The sequence below is a fragment of the Arachis hypogaea genome, chromosome 13 (genome assembly GCF_003086295.3).
Source record: "Arachis hypogaea cultivar Tifrunner chromosome 13, arahy.Tifrunner.gnm2.J5K5, whole genome shotgun sequence".
Lineage (NCBI taxonomy): Eukaryota > Viridiplantae > Streptophyta > Magnoliopsida > Fabales > Fabaceae > Arachis > Arachis hypogaea.
In genome coordinates, this window is record NC_092048.1 from 78,357,330 (window position 1) to 78,363,833 (window position 6,504).

Below are 6,504 nucleotides of genomic sequence, written 5' to 3' on the forward strand. Positions count from 1 at the left end.
CTTCCGGATTCTCTTGAATGCCGCCATCATTCTAGCTTACGCCACGAAGATTCTGGTTAGGAGATCTAAGAGATATTCATTCTAGCTTAATTCATGTAGAACAGAAGTGTTTGTCGGGCACGCGTTCATAAGGGAGAAGGATGATTAGCGTCACACATAATCATCACCTTCATCACGTTCTTGGGTGCGAATGGATATCTTAGAAGCGAAATAAGAAGAATTGAATAGAAAACAGTAGTACTTTGCATTAATCTTTGAGGAACAGCAGAGCTCCACACCTTAATCTATGGAGTGTAGAAACTCTACCGTATGAAAATACATAAGTGAAGGTCCAGGCATGGCCGAGATGGCCAGCCCCCTAAACGAGATCACAGGATCAAAATACAATCCAGGATGCCTAATACAATAGTAAGAGGTCCTATTTATAATAAACTAGCTACTAGGGTTTACATGAGTAAGTATTTGATGTATAAATCCACTTCCGGGGCCCACTTGGTGTGTGTTTGGGCTGAGCTTAAGTGTTGCACGTGCAGAGGCCATTTGTGGAGTTGAACGCCAGTTTTTGTGCCAGTTTGAGCGTTCAACTCTGGTTTTGGATCCTTTTCTGGCGCTGGACGCCAGATTTGGGTAGAAAGCTGGCGTTGAACTTCAGTTTACGTCGTCAATTCTTGGCCAAAGTATGGACTATTATATATTTCTGGAAAGCCCTGGATGTCTACCTTCCAACGCAATTGGAAGCGCACCATTTCGAGTTCTGTAGCTCCAGAAAATCTACTTTGAGTGCAGGGAGGTCAGAATCCAACAGCATCAGCAGTCCTTTTTCAACCTCTGAATCTGATTTCAGCTCAAGTCCCTCAATTTCAGCCAGAAAATACCTGAAATCACAGAAAAACACACAAACTCATAGTAAAGTCCAGAAATGTGAATTTAACATAAAAACTAATGAAAACATCCCTAAAAGAAACTAGATCCTACTAAAAACATACTAAAAACAATGCCAAAAAGCGTATAAATTATCCGCTCATCACAACACCAAACTTAAATTGTTGCTTGTCCCCAAGCAACTGAAAATCAAATAGGATAAAAAGAAGAGAATATACTATAAATTCCAAAATATCAATAAAACAGAGCTTCAATCATATGAGCGGGACTTATAGCTTTTTGCCTCTTGAATAGTTTTGGCATCTCACTTTATCCATTGAGGTTCAGAATGATTGGCATCTATAGGAACTTCAGATTTCGAATAGTGTTATTGATTCTCTTAGTTCAGTATGATGATTCTTGAACACAGCTATTTTATGAGTCTTGGCCGTGGCCCTAAGCACTTTGTTTTCCAGTATTACCACCGGATACATAAATGCCACAGACACATAATTGGGTGAACCTTTTCAGATTGTGACTCAGCTTTGCTAAAGTCCCCAATTAGAGGTGTCCAGGGTTCTTAAGCACACTCTCTTTTTTTTTTTTTTTGCTTTGGACCTTGACTTTAACCGCTCAGTCTCAAGTTTTCACTTGACACCTACACGCCACAAGCACATGGTTAGGGACAGCTTGGTTTAGCCGCTTAGACCAGGATTTTATTCCTTTAGGCCCTCCTATCCACTGATGCTCAAAGCCTTGGGATCCTTTTTATTTGCCCTTGCCTTTTGGTTTTAAGGGTTATTGGCTTTTTCTGCTTGCTTTTTCTTTTTCTTTCTATTTTTTTTTCGCCTATTTTTTTTTCTTCTTTTTTTTTTCTGCAAGCTTTGTTCTTTGCTGCTTTTTCTTGCTTCAAGAATCATTTTTATGATTTTTCAGATTATCAAATAACATGTCTCCTAGTCATCATTCTTTCAAGAGCCAACATATTTAACATTCTTAAACAACAACTTCAAAAGACATATGCACTGTTCAGGCATTCATTCAGAAAACAAGAAGCATTGTCACCACATCAATATAATTAAACTAAGTTCAAGGATAAATTCGAAACTCATGTACTTCTTGTTCTTTTGAATTAAAACATTTTTCATTTAAGAGAGGTGATGGATTCATAGGACATTTATATCTTTAAGACAAAGTTACTAACTACTAATGATCATGTAATGAAGGCACAAACATAGATAAGTACATAACATATAAAACGAAAAACAGAAGAATTAAGAACAAAGAATGAATCCACCTTAGTGATGGTGGCGTTTCCTTCTTGAGGAACCAATGATGTCCTTGAGCTCTTCTATGTCTCTTCCTTGTCTTTGTTGCTCCTCCCTCATTGCTTTTTGATCTTCTCTTATTTCATGGAGCATGATGGAGTGCTCTTGATGTTTCACCCTTAGTTGTCCCATATTGGAACTCAATTCTCCTAGGGAGGTGTTGATTTTCTCCCAATAATTTTGTGGAGGAAAGTGCATTTGAGGCATTTCCGGAATCTCATGGTGATGAGCTTCTTGCGCCTCTTGAGCTCCATGACTGGGCTCTCTTGCTTGCTCCATCTTTTTCTTAGTGATGGGCTTGTCCTCTTTAATGAGGATATCTCCCTCTATGTCAATTCCAGCTGAATTGCATAGGTGGCAAATGAGGTGAGGAAAGGCTAACCTTGCCATGGTGGAGGACTTGTCAGCCACCTTGTAGAGTTCTTGAGGTATAATCTCATGAACTTCCACCTCTTCTCCAATCATGATGCTATGGATCATGATGGCCCGGTCTATAGTAACTTCAGACCGGTTGCTAGTGGGAATGATTGAGCATTGAATAAACTCCAACCATCCTCTAGCTATAGGCTTGAGGTCCAATCTTCTTAGTTGAACCGGCTTGCCTTTGGAGTCAATCTTCCATTGAGCTCCTTCTACACATATGTCCATAAGGACTTGGTCCAACCTTTGATCAAAGTTGACTCTCCTTGTGTAGGGGCGTGCGTTCTCTTCCATGTATGGCAAGTTGAACGCCAACCTCACATTCTCCGGACTAAAATCTAAGTATTTCCCCCGAACCATTGTAACATAGTTCTTTGGATTCGGGTTCTTACTTTGATCATGGTTCTTGGTGATCCATGCATTGGCATAGAACTCTTGAACCATTAGGATGCCGACTTGTTGGATGGGATTTGTTAGAACTTCCCAACCTCTTCTTTGAATTTCATGTCGGATCTCCGGATACTCATTTCTTTTGAGTTTGAAAGGGACCTCAGGGATCACCTTCTTCTTGGCCATAACATCATAGAAGTGGTCTTGATGGGCTTTGGAGATGAACCTTTCCATCTCCCATGACTCGGATGTGGAAGCTTTTGTCTTCCCTTTCCCCTTTCTAGAGGATTCTCTGGTCTTAGGTGCCATCAATGGTAATGGAAAAACAAAAAAGCTATGCTTTTACCACACCAAACTTAGAATATTGCTCGCCCTTGAGCAATAAACAAAAGAATAGATGATGAAGAAGAAGAAATAGAGGAGAGGGAGAGGGGATGTGGTTTCGGCTAAGAGGAGTGTAGAGGGGTGTGTTGTGTGAATTTGATGAAGAATGGAAGTCTTTATATAGGGAAGGGAGGGGGGTTTAAGGTTCGGCCATATGGGTGGGTTTGGGTGGGAAATTGGTTTTGAATTTTGAAGGTAGGTGGAGTTTATGAGGTAGGTTTATTGGGAAGAGTGGGTGGATGTGAGTGGTGAAGGTTTAGTGGGGAAGAGAGATTGAGGTGATTGGTGAAGGGTTTTTAGGGAAGAGTGTTTATGGGGTTGTGTGAAAGAGAGTGGTGAGAAGAAGTGAGTGGAGGTAGGTGGGGATCCTGTGGGGTCCACAGATCCTGAGTGGATCCTGTGGGGTCCACAGATCCTGAGGTGTTCAAGGAATTACATCCCTGCACCCATTAGGCATGTAAAAATGCCTTTGTACCCAACTCTGGGCGTTCAGCGCCAAGTTGGTGGCCATTTTGGGCGTTCAACGCCCATTTGTGTGCCATTTCTGGCGTTGAACGCCAGAACCATGCCTGTTCTGGCGTTCAGCGCCCAGAAGCTGCCCATTTTGGGCGTTCAGCGCCAGAATCATGCTCTGTTCTGGCGCTGAACGCCAGACAGATGCTCCTCCAGGGTGTGATTTTTCTTCTGCTGTTTTTGATTCCGTTTTCAATTTTTCTATTTATTTTGTAACTCCACATGATCATGAACCTAAGAAAACATGAAAAACAATGAAAATAAAAGTTAGATAAACATTGGGTTGCCTCCCAACAAGCACTTCTTTAATGTTAATAGCTTGACAGTGGGCTCTCATGGAGCCTCACAGATATGCAGAGCTTTGTTGAGACTCTCCAACACCAAACTTAGAGTTTGGATATGGGAGTTCAACACCAAACTTAGAGTTTGGTTGTGGCCTCCCAACACCAAACTTAGAGTTTAACTGTGGGGGCTCTGGTCGACTCTGCTTTGAGAGAAGCTTTTCAAGCTTCCTCTCCATGGTTGCAGAGGGAGATCCTTGAGTTTTGAATACAAGGGAGTTCTCATTCCATTGAAGGACTATTTCACCTCTGTCAACATCAATCACAGCTCTTGCTGTGGCCAGGAAAGGTCTTCCTAGGATGATGGATTCATCATTTTCCTTTCCAGTATCCAGGACTATGACATCAGTAGGTATGTAAAGGCCCTCAACCTTTACTAATACATCTTCTACTTGTCCATAAGCCTGTTTTCTTGAGCTGTCTGCCATCTCTAGTAAGATTTTAGCAGCTTGCACCCCATAGATTCCCAGTTTCTCTATTACAGAGAGGGGCATGAGGTTTATTCCTGAACCAAGGTCACATAGAGCCTTAAAGATCATGGTGCCTATGGTACAGGGTATTATGAACTTTCCAGGATCCTGTCTCTTCTGAGGTAATGTCAGTTGATCCAGATCACTTAGTTCATTGATGAACAAGGGAGGTTCAACTTCCCAAGTATCAATGCCAAATAATTTGGCATTTAGCTTCATGATTGCACCAAGAAACTTGGCAGTTTGCTCTTTAGTAACGTCCTCATTCTCTTCAGAAGAGGAATACTCATCAGAGCTCATGAAGGGCATAAGGAGGTTCAATGGGATCTCTATGGTCTCTAGATGGGCCCCAGAGTCCTTTGGTTCCTCAGAGGGAAGCTCCTTATTGAACACTGGACGTCCCAGGAGGTCTTCCTCCTTGGGATTCACGTCCTCTCCTCTCCTCACAGGTTCGGCCATGGCGCTTATGTCAATGGCCTTGCACTCTCCTTTTGGATTCTCTTCTGTATTGCTTGGGAGAGTACTAGGAGGGATTTCAGTGATCCTTTTACTCAGCTGGACCACTTGTGCTTCCAGATTTCTAATGGAAGATCTTGTTTCATTCATGAAACTTACAGTGGCCTTAGATAGATCAGAGACTAGATTTGCTTAAATTAGAAGCATTTTGTTCAGAGTTCTCTGTCTGTTGCTGAGTTGATGATGGAAAAGGCTTGCTATTGCTAAACCTATTTCTTCCACCATTATTAAAGCCTTGTTGGGGCTTTTGATCCTTCCATGAGAAATTTGGATGATTTCTCCATGTTGAGTTATAGGTGTTTCCATAAGGTTCACCTAAGTAATTTACCTCTGCTATTGCAGGGTTCTCAGGATCATAAGCTTCTTCTTCAGAAGATGCCTCTTGAGTACTGTTGGATGCAGCTTGCATTCCATGCAGACTCTGAGAAATCATATTGACTTGCTGAGTCAATATTTTATTCTGAGCCAATATGGCATTCAGAGTATCAACTTCAAGAACTCCCTTCTTCATAGGCGTCCCATTACTCACAGGATTCCTTTCAGAAGTGTACATGAACTGGTTATTAGCAACCATGTTAATGAGTTCTTGAGCTTCTGCAGGCATTTTCTTTAGGTGAATGGATCCACCTGCAGAGGTATCCAATGACATCTTAGATAACTCAGACAGACCATCATAGAATATATCCAGGATGGTCCATTCTGAGAGCATGTCAGAAGGACACTTTTTGGTCAACTGTTTGTATCTTTCCCAAGCTTCATAGAGGGATTCACCTTCTTTCTGTCTGAAGGTTTGAACATCAGCTCTAAGCTTGCTCAGCTTTTGAGGAGGAAAGTACTTGGCTAAGAAAGTCGTGACCAGCTTATCCCAAGAGTTCAGGCTGTCTTTGGGTTGAGAATCCAACCACAATCTAGCTCTGTCTCTTACAGCAAAAGGGAAAAGCATGAGCCTGTAGACTTCAGGATCTACTCCATTAGTCTTAACAGTATCACATATCTGCAAGAATTCAGTTAAGAACTGAAAAGGGTCTTCAGATGGAAGTCCATGAAACTTGCAGTTCTGCTGCATCAGAGAAACTAATTGAGGTTTCAGCTCAAAATTGTTTGCTCCAATGGCAGGAATGGAGATGCTTCTTCTATGTAAATTGGAATTAGGTGCAGTAAAGTCACCAAGCATCTTCCTTACATTATTATTATTTTCGGCTGCCATCTCCTTTTCTTGTTCGAAAATTTCTGAAAGGTTATCTCTGGATTGTTGTACTTTAGCTTCTCTTAATTTTCTCT

General features: G+C 41.6%; 1 non-coding gene across 1 annotated transcript; it reads left to right on the forward strand.

Moving 5' to 3' along the window:
• The first annotated feature begins 5,930 nt into the window (after nucleotides 1-5,930).
• LOC112739141 (small nucleolar RNA R71) lies at nucleotides 5,931-6,034 on the forward strand. The gene has a single exon (XR_003170080.1). It is a non-coding gene; the product is annotated as a small nucleolar RNA R71 (small nucleolar RNA).
• Nucleotides 6,035-6,504: the final 470 nt, after the last annotated feature.